The sequence below is a fragment of the Arachis ipaensis genome, chromosome B10, assembly GCF_059453495.1.
Source record: "Arachis ipaensis isolate K30076 ecotype BB chromosome B10, ASM5945349v1, whole genome shotgun sequence".
NCBI lineage: Eukaryota > Viridiplantae > Streptophyta > Magnoliopsida > Fabales > Fabaceae > Arachis > Arachis ipaensis.
The window spans coordinates 79,274,916-79,290,916 of record NC_142435.1 but is presented as its reverse complement, the minus strand read 5'-3'; the positions used below and the strand labels follow the sequence as shown (position 1 = coordinate 79,290,916).

Here is a 16,001-nt window from a genome sequence, read left to right as displayed (position 1 = left end):
TAACTTGCCATTCAGCTTCATGATTGCTCCTAGGTACTAAGCAACTTGCTCTTCAACAATATCTTCTTCCTCTTTAGAGGAAGAATACTCATCAGAGCTCATGAATGGCAACAGTAAGTTCATTGGAATCTCTATGGTCTCTATATGAGCCTCAGATTCCTTTGGTTACTCAATAGGGAATTCCTTAGTGGTCAGTGGGCGTCCATTGAGGTCTTCCTCACTAGAAATCACTGCCTCTTCCTCCTCTATAGTTTCGGCCATGTTGGTTATATTTATGGCCTTGCACTCTCTCTTTGGATTCTCTTCTGTATTGCTTGGGAGAGTACTAGGAGGGATTTCAGTAACTCTTTTACTTAGTTGACCATCTTGTGCCTCCAAATTTCTGATGGAGGACCTTGTTTCAATCATGAAACTTAGAGTGGTCTTAGATAGATCAGAGACTATGGTTGCTAAGTCTGAGAGGCTCTACTTAGAATTCTCTGTCTGTTGCTCAGAAGATGATGGAAAAGGCTTTCTATAGCCAAACCTATTTCTCCCACCATTATTATTAAAGCCTTATTGAGGCTTGTGTTGATCCTTCCATGAGAAATTAGGATGATTCCTCCATGAAGGATTATAGGTGTTTCCATAGGATTCTCCCATGTAATTCACCTCTTCCATTGCAGGATTCTCAAGGTCATAAGCTTCTCCTTCAGAGGAAGCTTCTTTAGTACTGCCGGATGCAGCTTGCATTCCAGTCAGATTATGAGAAATCATATTGACTTGCTGAGTCAATATTTTGTTCTGAGCCAATATGGCATTCAAAGTATCAATCTCAAGAACACCTTTCTTCTGAGTCATCCTATTATTCACAGGATTTCTTTCAGAAGTATACATGAAATGGTTATTTATAACCATCTCAATGAGTTCCTGAGCTTCTGCAGGTGTTTTCTTCAAATGAAGAGATCCACCAACAGAGTGGTCCAATGACATCTTAGACAATTCAGACAGACCATCATAAAATATACATAAGATGCTCCATTTTGAAAGCATGTCAGAAGGACACCTTCTGATCAATTGCTTGTATCTTTCCCAAGCTTCATAGAGGGATTCACCTTCCTTCTGTCTAAAGGTTTGGACTTCCACTCTAAGCTTGCTCATCTTTTGAGGTGGAAAGAATTTGGCCAAGAAAGCATTGACCAACTTTTTCCAAGAGTTCAGGCTTTTTTTAGGTTGTGAGTACAACCATATCCTAGCTATGTCTCTTACAGCAAAGGGGAAAAGCATAAGTCTGTAGACCTCAGGATTAACCCCATTGGTCTTAACAGTGTCACAGATTTGCAAGAATTCAGCTAAGAACTGATGAGGATCTTCCAATGGAAGTCCATGAAACTTGCAATTCTGTTGCATTAAAGAAACTAATTGAGGCTTAAGCTCAAAGTTGTTTGCTCCAATTGCAGGAATTGAGATGCTTCTTCCATAGAAGTCAGAAGTTGGTGCAGTAAAGTCACCAAGCATTTTCCTTGCATCTCCACCATTGTTGTTATTTTCGGCTGCCATGTCTTCTTCTTTTTCGAAAATTTCTGTTAGGTCCTCTCCAGAGTTTTGTGCTTTAGCTTCTCTTAGCTTCCTCTTCAGAGTCCTTTCAGGTTCAGGATCACCTTCAACAAGAAAGTTCTTATCCTTGTTCCTGCTCATATAAAAAAGAAGAGAACAGAAAAGAAGAGGAATCCTCTATGTCACAGTATAGAGATTCTTATGTGAGTATAAGAATAGAAGAATAGAATGAAGAAGGGAGAAGAAGAAGAATTCGAACACAGAGAGAGGGAGAGGAAGTGTTAGTAAATAAATAAAATAAATAGAAAGAGATTAGAGAGAGAGAGTGTATTCGAATTTTTAATTAAAAGAAAAGTAAAATATTTTTGTTTTTATTTTAATTATTGATTAATATTCAAAAATTAAGAAAAGAAAAAAATAAAATTAGAATTTGAAACAATTAGTTAATGAAAGAGAATTTTGAAAAAATGGTTTGTGATTTTCGAAAATTAGAGAGAGAAAAGTAGTTAGGTGGTTTTGAAAAAGATAAGAAATAGTAAAACAAACAAAAAGACAAGTAGTTAATTGAAAATGATTTGAAAATAAATTTGGAAAAGATAAGAAGTTAGAAAAAGATTTTGAAATTAAGTTTTGAAAAAGATATGATTGAAATTTATTTTGAAAAATATTTGAAAAAGAAATAAAAAAGATTTGATTTTGAAAATTAAAGTTGATGACTTGACTAACAAGAAACTAAAAGATATGATTCTAGAATTTAAAGATTGAACCTTTCTTAACAAGAAAGTAACAAACTTGAAATTTTTGAATCAAAACATTAAATGTTAGCAATAATTTCGAAAATTATGAAATAAAAATAAGAAAAATATTTTGAAAATTAATTTTGGGATTTTCGAAAACATGAAAGAAAAATGAAAAAGATTTGATTTTTGAAAAAGATTTAAAAAGATAGAATTTTTAAATTGAAATTTTGACTTGACTAACAAGAAACAACTAATTTAAAAATTTTTGACTAAGTCAACCCAAAATTTTGAAATTTATGAGCAAAATAAGGGAAAGATATTATTTTTTATTTTTGAATTTTTAATGAGGAGAGAGAAAAACAACAAAATGACACAAGACATAAGAAATTAAGATCAAAACAAATAATGTATGCAAGAACTCTTTGAATGTCAAGATGAACACCAAGAACACTTTGAAGATCATGATGAACATCAAGAACATATTTTTAAGAAAAGAAACACATGCAAGACACCAAACTTAGAAATTTTTAATGTTTAAACACTATGAATTCGAAAATGCATATGAAAAACAACAAAAGACACAAAACAAGAAAATTTAAAGATCAAACAAGGAAAATCATCAAGAACAACTTGAAGATCAATGAAGAACACAATGCATATATTTTCGAAAATTAAAGAAAAATTAAAAACATGCAATTGACACCAAACTTAAAATTTGACACAAGACTGAAACAAGAAACAAACAATTTTTTTTTTGGTTTTATAATTTTATTAAATTTTTTTGTATTTTTTTGAAATATTTTTAGAAATAGAAAATAAAGAAATTCAAAATTTTTAATAAGAATTCCAGAATTCGTGCAATGTTAGTCTAAAGCTTCGGTCCAATAGAATTAGACATAGCCAGGTGGCCAGCCAAGCTTTAGCAGAGCATTACATACAACAGCCAAATTGATGGGAACCAAAAGGCTCCTGCAAAGATAAGTGGAAACCTCAATCCAAAAGATTAGACATGGCTTAATAACCAGCCAGGTTTCAACATATCTCATGAAACTCTAGAATTCATTCTTAAAAACTCTGAAGAACATTTTTTTGGAAACTTTTTTTTTTTGAATTTTTCGAAAACTAAATTTTTTTTTGTTTTTTTCGATAATAAAAATAAAAAGCTTAAACATAAAACAAAATTACCTAATCTAAGCAACAAGATGAACCGTCAGTTGTCCAAACTTGAACAATCCCCGGCAACGGCGCCAAAAACTTGGTGCACGAAATTGTGATTCACACTTTTCACAACTCCGCACAACTAACCAGCAAGTGCACTGGGTCATCCAAGTAATACCTTACGTGAGTAAGGGTCGATCCCACGGAGATTGTCGGCTTGAAGCAAGCTATGGTCATCTTGTAAATCTCAGTCAGGCGGATTCAAATGGTTATGAGTTTTTATAATTAAAAGATAAATAAAACATAAAATAAGATAGAGATACTTATGTGATTCATTGGTGGGAATTTCAGATAAGCGTTTGGAGATGCTTTGTTGCTTCCGAACCTCTGATTTCCTATTGTCTTCTTCCAACCATGCACACTCCCTTCCATGGCAAGCTGTAGGATCCTCTCGGATGAAAAATACCAGGTACGATCTCTGCACGGCTAATCAACTATCGGATTTCTCGTCTCGGATGAAAAATACCAGGTACAGCTACTACACGGCTAATCATCTGTCGGTTTCGGCTAGCGTCGGAATAGGACCCTTGCCCTTTTGTACACTGTCACTACGCCCAACATTCAAAAGTTTGAAGCTCGTCACATTCATCCCTTCCCAGATCCTACTCGGAATACCACAGACAAGGTTTAGACTTTTCGGATCTCAGGAATGGCTGCCAATGGTTCTAGCCTATACCACGAAGGTTCTAATCACGAATTCGGATGCTCTGTTGTCAGGAGAGACAATGCGAATCGTGGCTTAGGGACCCAAGAGAATATACTCTGGCTGTGGTCCAATGACTACATTGAACATCACGTAGACCGCTTTGTGGTTGTCAAGCACGCGGATCTTGGCTAAGCGAGTAACGAAGATTGGGTGATTGTCACGGGTCACCCCTTCATTCTGACTTAACTGAATTAAGTACAAGAGTATAACTTGGATAAGAAGTAGGTGTGAATTGAAAGAAAAACAATAGTACTTGCATTAATTCATGAAGAACAGCAGAGCTCCACACCTTAATCTATGGGGTGTAGAAACTCCACCGTAGAAAATACATAAGAGAAAATAGTCTAGGCATGGCCATGTGGCCAGCCTCCAAATGTGAAAAATGGGCTTCTGTGGCTCCATAAAATCCATTTCGATTGCAAGAGGGTCAGAATCCAATAGCATCTGCAGTCCTTTTTCAGCCTCTGAATCAGATTTTTGCTCAGGTCCCTCAATTTCAGCCAGAAAATACCTGAAATTACAGAAAAATACACAAACTCATAGTAAAGTCTAGAAATGTGATTTTTTCATAAAAACTAATAAAAATATAATAAAAAGTAACTAAAACATACTAAAAACTATTTAAAAATAATGCCAAAAATGGTATAAATTATCCGCTCATCACTCACTAACCAAAAAATTCATTTCACTACACAGAAGACTCATTTCAACATCCACAAAATTCATTTCACAACCCACAAAACTCACTCCATACCCCTCAAAATAATTTCACCACAACACATCCATGTCCACAAAATTACTCTCAACCTTCATCTCTTGAGCCAGCAGTTGAGGATTACCTTCAATGGTCCAGGGAATTTTTGGAAAGACAAGAACAATTCTTAGAAAGACAAAAACAATCATGGAAAGAACAATAACAAGAAACCTTCTTCAAGAAGATGGATGGGCGATTAGAGAAAATAAGGAGAAACTTAGGATTGCCAAACATTGAGGACGAAGACCAATTTGTGGGTGAGGAAGTAGAAGAACAAGAAAAAGAGGTCCCTGTATCAAGTGAAATTTCAATGAAGAATGAGGCTGTGGAGGTATATGAACCAAGGATTTCATATCCACAGAGGCTACTTGAGGTGACAAAGGAATATGAAAACTCACAACCCACACAAAAGCTTGAGTCTGTGATTGAAAGATACGAAGAGGAGATGAAGAAATCTTGGAAAGATCAAGAAACCTCTTTCATAGAAGTGCTGTTAAACCAGATGTTGAGTGCAAGAGAGGAAGTAGAAGAACAAGGTCCAATATCAAGTGAAACCCCAAAGAAGAAGGAGGCGGTGGAGGTATTTGAACCTATGACTTCATATCCACAGAAGCTAAGTGAGGTGATAGAGGAGCATGAAGACTCACTCTAAAAGGACTTAATGGAAGATCATATGGTAGAAAGGGAGGAAGCCAATCAAGGAAGTTCACACTCAATTGATGCAGAGAGCTACATAGAAGAAGGGTTCACTGAACCACCAAGTCTTGAAATCAAAGAAGTGAAGGCAACAAACAACAACACCAAGAAGAGGATTGTGACTAGGCTATAATTGATCATATCCATAAAGAAAAACGGGTCAACTATAAACAATCCAACCCCTGCCCCAATAAGCAAAGTAAATTAACCAGATAACAAAAGAAAGCTTATTGAGAAAAGGCTAAGACAGGGGATACTGACTGGCTCTTCTCTCTCTTTAAGGTCATTCCTCTTAACAAACTGGAAGAAGAGGAAGAAAACCATGAATAATATGTCAAGCTAATGACACTAAAAGAGCGCTTGTTGGGAAGCAACCCAACCGTAGGTAATATTTTCTTTCTTTGCTTTGTTTATTTTCAATAATTTGGCATATGATTACATTCTAAGTTTGGTGTTGCCCTACAACAATCTGTTTTCAATCTTTCTGGATGATTGCCTCAAATCTAAAATGAAAGTGTTACACTAAGTTTCTAAGTTTAGTGTGCCACTTAATTTTCTATGCAATAAATCCAACAACACCACTTGTCTACATAATCATAATGCCTTTGTAGTATTATCTTTCTTTTGGTTTGACATTTTTTTATTCTCTTTGTTTTAGTTATTTCTTTGTTTTTAATGCTTTCTTTTATTTTGCTCCTTAACTGTTTTTGTTAATACCCCACCAAGAAATCCTTAGTCATGAAAATTGTTTGCTTGGTGATTGTGTTATTAGCATAGAACAGTTTCCTTTGATTAGTTTTAGCTCAAACAAATTGACATGTGATTATATTCTAAGTTTGGTGTTGCTATGCAACAAAATTTATTTTCAATCTTTATTGGATATTTGCATCAATTCCAAGTGAAAGTGTCACACTAAGTTTGGTGTGCCACTTATCTTGTATGCAATGTATCATGCACACCCTCTTATTTTTGCAATCACAATGTCTCTGTTTCCTGTGCCTTCATTGTTATTTTTCATCTTGCTTGCTTAAACACATGTACTACTAACATTTCATTGTGTAAGACACTCATGATTCATCATAGACCCCATCACCACTGTTTTAATTGTTGCTTGAGGATGAACAAACACTCTAAGTTGGTATGGGAAAGGGGAAGAATAGGAGAAAAAGAACAACAGTGAAGATGAACTACAAGGTGGTAACGTTCCTTTTACCTCCTACTTATTTCCAACACTGTAAATTGCATGATTGCCTTCTATTTTCTCTATATGCATGTGTTTTGTGATTAAGCATAGTTTGATTGCTAAATTGTAACATGTTGCTGTGACATTATGATTACCATCTTGAATTATGTGAGTTCAAAGCAATAAAGTATCACGATCATAAACAAACAAGGAATTAAAGAAGAACTTAGCATGGGCATACAAGTATTGCTAGTATGATTAATTGTTGCTCAATTGCATTTGATTTTATTTAGTTGAAGTTTTCATCTAGGAAATTTTATGAAATTTTTGAAATCATAAAAACCTTGAGGAAGCAAATTGCAAATTAAGGCAAGAAAAGCAAAAGGGAAAGAATGAGAAAGCTGAAGGCTCTGAGTACCAATGACAATTCAATTGTTAAGTACTTGTGGTACTTATGTATCAGGCAAAAAGCTTGAAAACAATAAACTTAGAGTCAAGGCTAGGCTCAAGTGCAAAAGCACTCCCTCAAAGCTCAACGCTTTGAGCATCAATGATTAGAGAGAAAAGAAAAGAAACAAATGAGCTTAAAGAAGTCCTCTAATTAAATGCTTGGTGGTTATGTATCAAGTGTTACTTGAAAACAAAGCATTTAAAGTCGTAGCTTTGTTTTCAACTCAAGGGGCAAAGCACCCAAAAGGAGAAGCTAATAAGAGAATGAAAAGTTTGCTTCAAGGAAGAAATATAAGGAAAAGATTTTATAAAATGAGCTAGATAGAAGCATCAATCATTTACATTTATTTTGTGATTATAGCATGCATAGAAAACTAGCCAACCATAAACATCAACATGCTATTCTTCTCACCTTGGTTTGTCAAAATTTAATGCATCATTCTTTACTTGCTTGGGGACAAGCAAGGTTTAAGTTTAGTGTTGTGATGACATGTCATATTGTGCATGTTTTCTATACTTTTTCATACAAGAAATTGATGATTAATGCTTAAATATTGAGTGTTTTAGTGCTTAAATAGTATATTGCTTTGATCTTTTGATTTTATAAACTTTGTAGGAAATAAGTGGAAAAAGAAGCAAAAAAGCACAAAATAAGCTCGAAAAGAGAAAAGAGTTATTCTGGGGCACACTTTGAAGTTTGAGCACACTTTGGAGCCTTAGGCCATGCTTTTAAAAGTGTGGCCCTTGATTAAATCAAGGGAGCGTTCTCTGTTTTCCACAATGAGCGCTCATGGCGCGAGAGCGCTACATTCATTTTCAAAGAGCGCTTGAAATAGTGGAGCAAACGAAATTCGCAAGTGACACGTACGCGTAGGTTATGCGTACGCGTATGCGTACACGTCGAAATTGCAATTCTAGAAGACCACACGTACGCGTGGGTGACGCGTACACTTGGGTGTGGCATTCATGAAGATCCACGCAAACGCGTGGGCTGAGCGCAGTGTGGAAGTGAAATTTTTGAAGACCACGCGTACGCGTAGTGGACGCGTACGCATGGGGAGCGCTCTTATTTCAAGCTCTATGCTCTTTTGGAAAATGCTATTATGGACGCGCAAGCGTATAGCACGCGTACGCGTCACAAGTTCAAAATCTGAAGGTCACGCGTATGTGTAGGTGACGCGTATGCGTAGGTGACGCGTACGCGTGGATGTGCCAAAATACAAAAAGGACGAGCACGGGTATGGGACGCGTACGCGTGGGTGTAAAAATGCTCCGTTCTCCAACTGAGCGCTACGTTCTCCTGGAAGTGCATTTCTCCACAAATTAATTTCATTCTGAGCCCATTTGAACTACAAGCAAGCAAGCCCACTCTGATTACTCAATGAAGACCACAAGGATCATCTAGAATAGGAATTTTCATTTAAATGTAATTTATTTTGAATTTCATTTCAATTTGTAATTTAGGCAAGCCTATATAAAGGCATCAGTTTCATTTCATTAGGGAGTTCTGTTAAAAGTTCTGGCGCTGGAGTACATTAGGAGGAGTAGTAGTAGTAGTAGGAGGAGTAGGAGAAGGAGTAAAATAGAAGGCTCTTGTAAACACTTTTACCTTTCTGCACTTTTACATTTCAGTATTGAATTCAATTTAGCTTATGCAATTTCAATTTACTGCAATTCTGTCCTTATGCAATTTAATTTTCTGCACTTCTGTTCTTTACAATTCTACATTTCTGTTTTAATTTCCTGATTGGAGCGATGATCCATTAAACCCCACTTCATTAGGGGAGGAGCTCTATTATAATTCACATGATTGAGTGAACTTCTTCTTCTTCTCAATCCGTTTGGGTAGCTATTGGATATCATTTGTTTTGATTGATGATTCATTCACTCCGGAAGGGGGTTTGAATCTGTGAATGCTTGTGTGAGCCTCGTAAGGGGAATCATGAGCATTAGAACTGAGGCTCTATCCTTCACTACTCTCTTGATTAACACCATTCGTGAGGAATTGAGTTCTTGAGAGTTAGTGTGGCTTATGGATGAGAGACATACACTTAAGCTCTTCTCATGATAATTAGATCAAGGAATTGGCAAGATTGATTGTGATTAGAGAGATTGAATTGCCAAGGAATTGGGATCCAATCAATTTCAGTCCACCATAGATCTACTCATATGATTGAGAAAGGAGTTGAGACCCATTTGATTCATTATGGATTATGATATCTCCAATCCCTAGTGAATTTCTCTTTCTGTATATGTCTATTTACGTTTCTGCAATTTAATATTCTGCCATTTACATTAAGCACTTTAACTTCCTTGCCATTTACATTCTGTGATCAAATTTCACTCAATTCACCACTGTTAGCTTGACTAGACTAATCACCACACTAAATTTGCTTGATCCATCAATCCTCGTGAGATCGACCTCACTCACGTGAGTTTTACTACTTGATGCGACCCGGTGTACTTGCCGGTGAGTTTGTGTGAATTCAATTTTCCCTCATCAGCTCGAATCCAAAGGCGCAACATTCTCTGATTCGGAAGATCTGACCTTGTCTGTGGCATTTTGAGTAGGATCATTGAGGAGAATGGACTGCAGGAGCTTCACCCTCAATCAGACTGGATGCGCACTAACCCTGGTGTTCAGATCTGGATGAGCATTGACGACCTCTCAAGAAAGATGTTGATCGTATACAGCCTGCCATTGAAGAAATCATTCATAATTGAAGGAGACAGTACGACCAGAGTTAATTCAGAAGGACAAAGCAACTCCAAGCCTTAACCATCTAAGTTTTAAGATTATCATTATAAACATATCAACCTAGTTCAGATCTCACAAATCCAACAACTCTTCTATCCGCCTGACTAAGACCTACAAGATAACTATAGCTTGCTTCAAACCACAATCCTCGTAGGATCTACCCTAACTCGCTCAGGTATTACTTGGACGACCCAGTGCACTTGCTGGTTCAGCTGTACGAAGCATGGGGATTCGTGCACCACACACCTCCCCTATGGGCGTTCAATGCCCAAATTGGCGCTGAATGCCAGGAAGCAGCCAAACGTTCACCAAAGTGGTTTCCAAAGTAGATTTTAGCACTCCCTAGTTTATCTTATCTTATCCTTGTAACTTTTAAATTTAAATTAACATATTTTAGGTTTAGCTTTACTATTTAAAGTGGAGATCACTTAGGTTTATAGACATTCAGATCTAGATATATCTTCTCTACTTTTTACTCTGTAAGTCATAAGCAACTAAACTTCCTGATTAAGGTTAGGAGCTCTGTTTATTTCTATGGATTAATATTATTACTTTTCTATTTTAATATATGTTTGATTCAATTCTAAGGTGTGTTTTCATTCTTAATCTAAATGAAACTGGGTGGAACGGAATTATGAGTCTTTTTCTACATGAGTTCCTGTGATACTCTGACCAAGGTCACTTGAGCTACAGCTTGAAAATACTTCTCCTAAACTGCAATCTATCTGGGATAATTAGATATGTGATATATAATCCGGTTAGCTTTGGGTAATTGAGGTTTTTGTGGCGCTAAACTAGTTTTCCAAATATCATCCTCTAATCTGAAAGGACTAACCTTGTTTGTGGCGTTTTAGTAGAATTGGAGGAGATTATATCACAAAGGAAATAGGGTTTAATCACTTACAGTTTACCATAGAATGAATCTTCATTGTTAAAGTGGTTAGGGGGAAATATTAATCCGAAAAAATAAATATCTCGGAGACCTTAACTATTTTTCTTTATATTGATCTTAAATCAACCTTTTCTTGCTTAACTGATTTATGCATTTACATCAACATAACCATCTTTTACTATTTGCCTGACTAAGTCCAATAAGATAACTATTGCTTGCTCAATCCAACAATCCTCGTGGGATCGACCCTCACTAACCTGAGGTATTACTTGGATGACCCAGTGCACTTGCCGGTGAAGTTGTGCGAGTTCAAATTTCGCGCACCAAGTTTTTGGCGCCGTTGCCGGGGATTGTTCGTGATTGACAACTACCGGTTGTCTTGTTGCTTAAATTAGGTACTTTTACTAGTTTTTCATTTAATTGTGTTTCCTTTTAAATTTTCAAACTTTTTTATTTATTTTCTTACAATTTTTCGAAAATTCATCTTAGTAATCTTTTTCTCTTTTTCAAACTTTGTTTCAAATTTTAAGTTTAGTATTTCTTAGTTTTGGGTTAATTTTTCTTTTTCTTAATTTTTGAATTTGATTTTATTTGCTTTCTTGAAAGTTGTAATTTCTTTCTTGTTTATCTTTTTCCTTTCATTTTCGAAATTTGTGCTACCTTCTTTTTTTATTTATTTTCAAATTTTAAGTTTGGTGTTTTTTTAGTATTTTTTCTTTTCTCTTTAAAAATTCAAAAAAAAAACCTTTTCTTTTAAAGTTTCAATATTTCTTGAGTCTTTTTCTTATCTTGATTTAAAGTGGTGTCCCGTTAGTGATCTTTTCTTGTTTAAATTTGATTTTCTTTAATTATATCTTGTTTATCTTTCTTGATCTTTGATCTTTATCTTATATTTTTATTTGATTTTCAAATCTTGTTAGCTTATCTCTCTTTTAAATTCAAATTTTAAGTTTAGTGTCTCTTTAGTTTTTCTTTATTTCAAATTTGAATTTCACAATCTTTATTTGACTTCTTCTCTCTAAATTTTTGAAAATTTTTAAATCATATCTTATATTTTTATTTTCAAATCTTGGTAGTTAATTGGTTGCTTTATTCTATTTTAAATTTAAGATTGGTGTTTCTTTAATTTTTCTTCCCTTTCTTTCTTTCTTTTTCGAAAAATTCTTTACCACTTTCTTTTTCTTTATTTTCGAAAAACTCTTTGAATTAAACCCCATCTCTATTTGTTTTATTTCATACTCTATCTCATTTGATATCTTTGTTAGAGTTTCTTATAGGGAGTCCTCTATACTTTGACATAGAGGCTCCCATCTTTTCTTTTCTTGTTTTGTTTTTTCTTGTTTATGAGCAGGAACAGGAAAAGAGAACCTCTTCTTGATCCTAATCTTGAACCTGAGAGGACCTTGAGGAGGCATTTGCAGCAAGCTCAAGCCTGCAAAGTGATGAGTGGATATTTTATATGCTTTTTGCTATCATTTTTATATAGTTTTTAATATGTTTTGTTTAAGTTTCATTATGTTTTGATAGGTTTAGTGTAAAATTCACATTGTTAGATTCTACTATGAGTTTGTGCGTCTATGCAATTTCAGGTATTTTCTGGCTGAAATTGAGGAGTTGGAGCAAAAGTCTGATTCATAGACAGAGAAAGTGTTGCAGATGTTGTCAAGATCTAACCTCCTTGCACTTGAAAGAGCTTTTCTAGAGCTACAGAAGTCCAAATGAAGCGTTCTTAATGGCTATGAAAGCTAACATCTAGGAATTTCCATCAATGCATAATAGTTTATACTTTGCTTCAGAATTGAAGGCCCAACACTGGCGTTCAACGCCAGCCATCTGCCCTATTCTGGCATCCAACGCCCAAGGGAGGAGAGACCAGCGTCCAACGCCCAAGAAGGTGCCCCTAGCCAGCGTTCAACGCCCTGGGACCTTCCTAGCACGTGGCTTACTTTTTTGCTCATCCCAAACACTCACTAAGTGGGCCCCATAAGTGGATTTTTACACTAAACGACTATTTTACCCTTCTTATATAATCCCTAGTCATCAGTTTAGTATTTATTTGAGAACTTTTATACTTTTTAGAGAGATTTGATCACTTTTCGAGACCTTTAACACTTTACATGTTTTACGTTGTATTTTCTATCAGTATGAGTCTCTAAACCTCCTAGGTTGAGGGGAGGAGCTTTGCTGAGATTTATGGATTGATAAAAGTATTACTGTTCTATCTTCAATCCATGTTTGATTCTCTATTCTAAGATGTATCTTCGTTCTTCATCCTTATGAATGTGTTGAACCGGAACAAGGTTATCTCATTCTACATGGGTTCAAAGTGAGTCTTTCATAGGACAATGATGAACCACTATCTTGATTATACATCTTTTAGACGGCTAATTCATGACTTCGTTGGGGACTTCTCGAGACACCAGTTCAGCCGAGGTATATGGAGATTAGAGTCTTTGTGGTAGAGGCTAGAACCAAAGCCGCATCATTCTCTGATTCGGAAGATTCGACCTTGTCTGTGGCGTTTTGAGTAGGATCACTAAGGGGATTGGACTGTAGGAGCTTCACCCTCAATCAGACTGGATCCGTACTAACCCTGGGGTTCAGCACTGGAGGAGAATCGGCGACCTCTCAAGAAAGGCATTGATCAGATACAACCTGCAATAGAAGAAGTCATTCACAGTTGGAGGAGATAGTAAAACCAAATTGATCTAGAAGAATAAAGCATCTCCGAAGCCTTAACCATCTTCTTATTGTTGCATTCACCATCAACTGAGTAACGTTATCTTTATTTTACTTTTATGCGTTTTAAACAACCAACCAACTTTTCTCTCCGCCAGACTAAGATCTACAAGATAACCATAGCTTGCTTCAAATCACAATCCTCGTGGGATCGACCCTGACTCACTCAGGTATTACTTGGACGACCCAGTGTACTTGCTGGTTCAGTTGTGCAAAGTGTAATTCCGCGCACAGTTTTTGGTCCCGTTGCCAGGGATTGTTCGAGTTTGGACAACTAACGGATTATCTTGTTGCTTAGATTAGGTATTGTTTTTAATTTTGTTTGAGTCTTTTATTTTCCTTTATCGATAAAATAAAAAAAAATCAAAGCTTTTTCAAAAACCTTTACTTTTCTTTATCAATCTTTAACTTTTGTTTGAGTCTTTGTTCTTGTTCTTGTTTGAGTCTTTTTCGAATTTCTTGAGTTTTTTTCTAAAAATTTTCAAAAATAGTATCTTTTGTTTGAATCTTGTGTCAATCTTTAAGTTTGGTGTCTTCTTGTGTCTTTTTTTTTATTTTCGAAACTTGTATCTTTGGTTTTAAAAATTTTTAAGTTTAGTGACCTTTGCATGTTCTTATTTTCTTTGAATTCTTTGATTTTTGTTCTTGGTGTTCTTATTGATCTTCAAAGTGTTCTTGTTTTTCTTCTAGTTTTGAACTTAACATTTTTAAGTTTGGTGTCTCTTTGCGTTTTTCTTGGAAATTTTTTAATTCTAGGTGTCTTAGATCTAAAAATTTGAAGTTTGGTGTCTTTTTGTTGTTTTCTCTCTTTCTTTATTAATTTCAAAAATAAAAAAAAAATAAATATCTTTTCTTATCTTGCATTAATTTTCGAAAATCTTGCACATTTAAATTCAAAATTTTTAAATTAGGTGTTTTCTTGTTAGTCAACTCAAGATTTGAATTTTAAAACCATATCTTTTAAAATCTTTTCAAGTCTTTCCTTTCAAAATTTGATTCTCAACTATCTTATCTTTCTTTTAATATTTAAATTTCAAATATTTTTAAATTAAAAATTTATCTTTTTTATTTTGATTTCAAATCTCTTTAATTTAAAACATATCTTTTCTTAACTTCCTTATCTTATCTTTCTTACCTAACTTATCTTCTTTTAAATTTTAATTTTAAAATCTTTTTCAAATCTTTTTCAAAATCTTATCTTATCTTAATTCCAATATTAAAATTCAAAATTCAAATTTCAAATTTCAAATTTCAACTTTAAATATTTTTCAAATCTTATCTTAATTTCAAATCTTTCTTAATTAGTTACTTGTTTTCTCTTTCTTCTTTTTCAAAACTTCCTAACTAATTCCTCTCTCTTTTAATTTTTGAAAACTTCTTGCTTCTTTCTCTATCTTCTTTTTCGAAATTCAACAATTTATTTTCAAATCCTTTTAGTTAATTAACCTTTAATTTCGAATTCAATAAATAAATAAAATAAAAATAAAAATATTTTAATTCTTGTTTCTCTTCTTGCTTCTTAATTTTCGAATTTCTCATCTCTTTATTCGAATTCTTCTTCTCTCTTCTTCTATTTACATTCTTCTTTTCTTCTCTTCTTCACATCTCACAAGGAATCCTCTGTTCTTGAACATAGAGCTCCTATTCTTCTTCTTTCTTGTCTTCTTTTTCTTGTTTATGACTAGGAACAGAGATAAAGAGCCTCTCTTTAAACCTAATCCTGAACCTGAGAAAACTCTGAGGAGGCGTTTGCAACAAGCTAAAGTACAACACTCCAGAAGAAATCTCTCAGAGAATTTCGAACAAGAAGCTGAAGACATGGTAGACAACGCTAATAATGGAGGAGATGCAAGAAAGGTTCTCCGTGACTACACCATACCTACCTCTGACTTCCATGGCAGAAGTATCTCTATACTTGCCATTGGAGCAAACAACCTTGAGCTTAAGCCTCAGTTACTCTCTCTTCTGCAACAGAATTGCAAGTTCTATGGACTTCCACTAGAAGATCTACACCAATTCCTGTCAGAATTCTTGCAAATCTGTAACACTGTTAAGACCAATGGAGTGCATCCTAAGGTCTACAGACTTATGCTCTTTCCCTTTGCAGTTAGAGACAGAGCTAGGATATGGTTGGACTCTCAACCTAAAGAAAGCCTAGACTCTTGGGAGAAGCTAGTCAATGCTTTCTTGGCCAAATTCTTCCCTTCTCAAAGGATGAGCAAAATTAGAGTGAAAGTTCAAACCTTCAGACAAAAAGAAGGTGAATCCCTCTATGAAGCGTGGGAAAGATACAAGCAACTGATCAAGAGGTGTCCTCCTGACATGCTCT

General features: G+C 35.0%; 2 non-coding genes across 2 annotated transcripts; one reads left to right on the top strand and one right to left on the bottom strand.

The window, feature by feature from the left end:
- The first annotated feature begins 1,026 nt into the window (after positions 1-1,026).
- On the top strand, positions 1,027-1,134 carry LOC148580555 (small nucleolar RNA R71). Its single transcript, XR_015896091.1, has one exon. It is a non-coding gene; the product is annotated as a small nucleolar RNA R71 (small nucleolar RNA).
- A 14,758-nt stretch (positions 1,135-15,892) lies between these two features.
- Positions 15,893-16,001, bottom strand: LOC148580554 (small nucleolar RNA R71). Its single transcript, XR_015897694.1, has one exon. It is a non-coding gene; the product is annotated as a small nucleolar RNA R71 (small nucleolar RNA).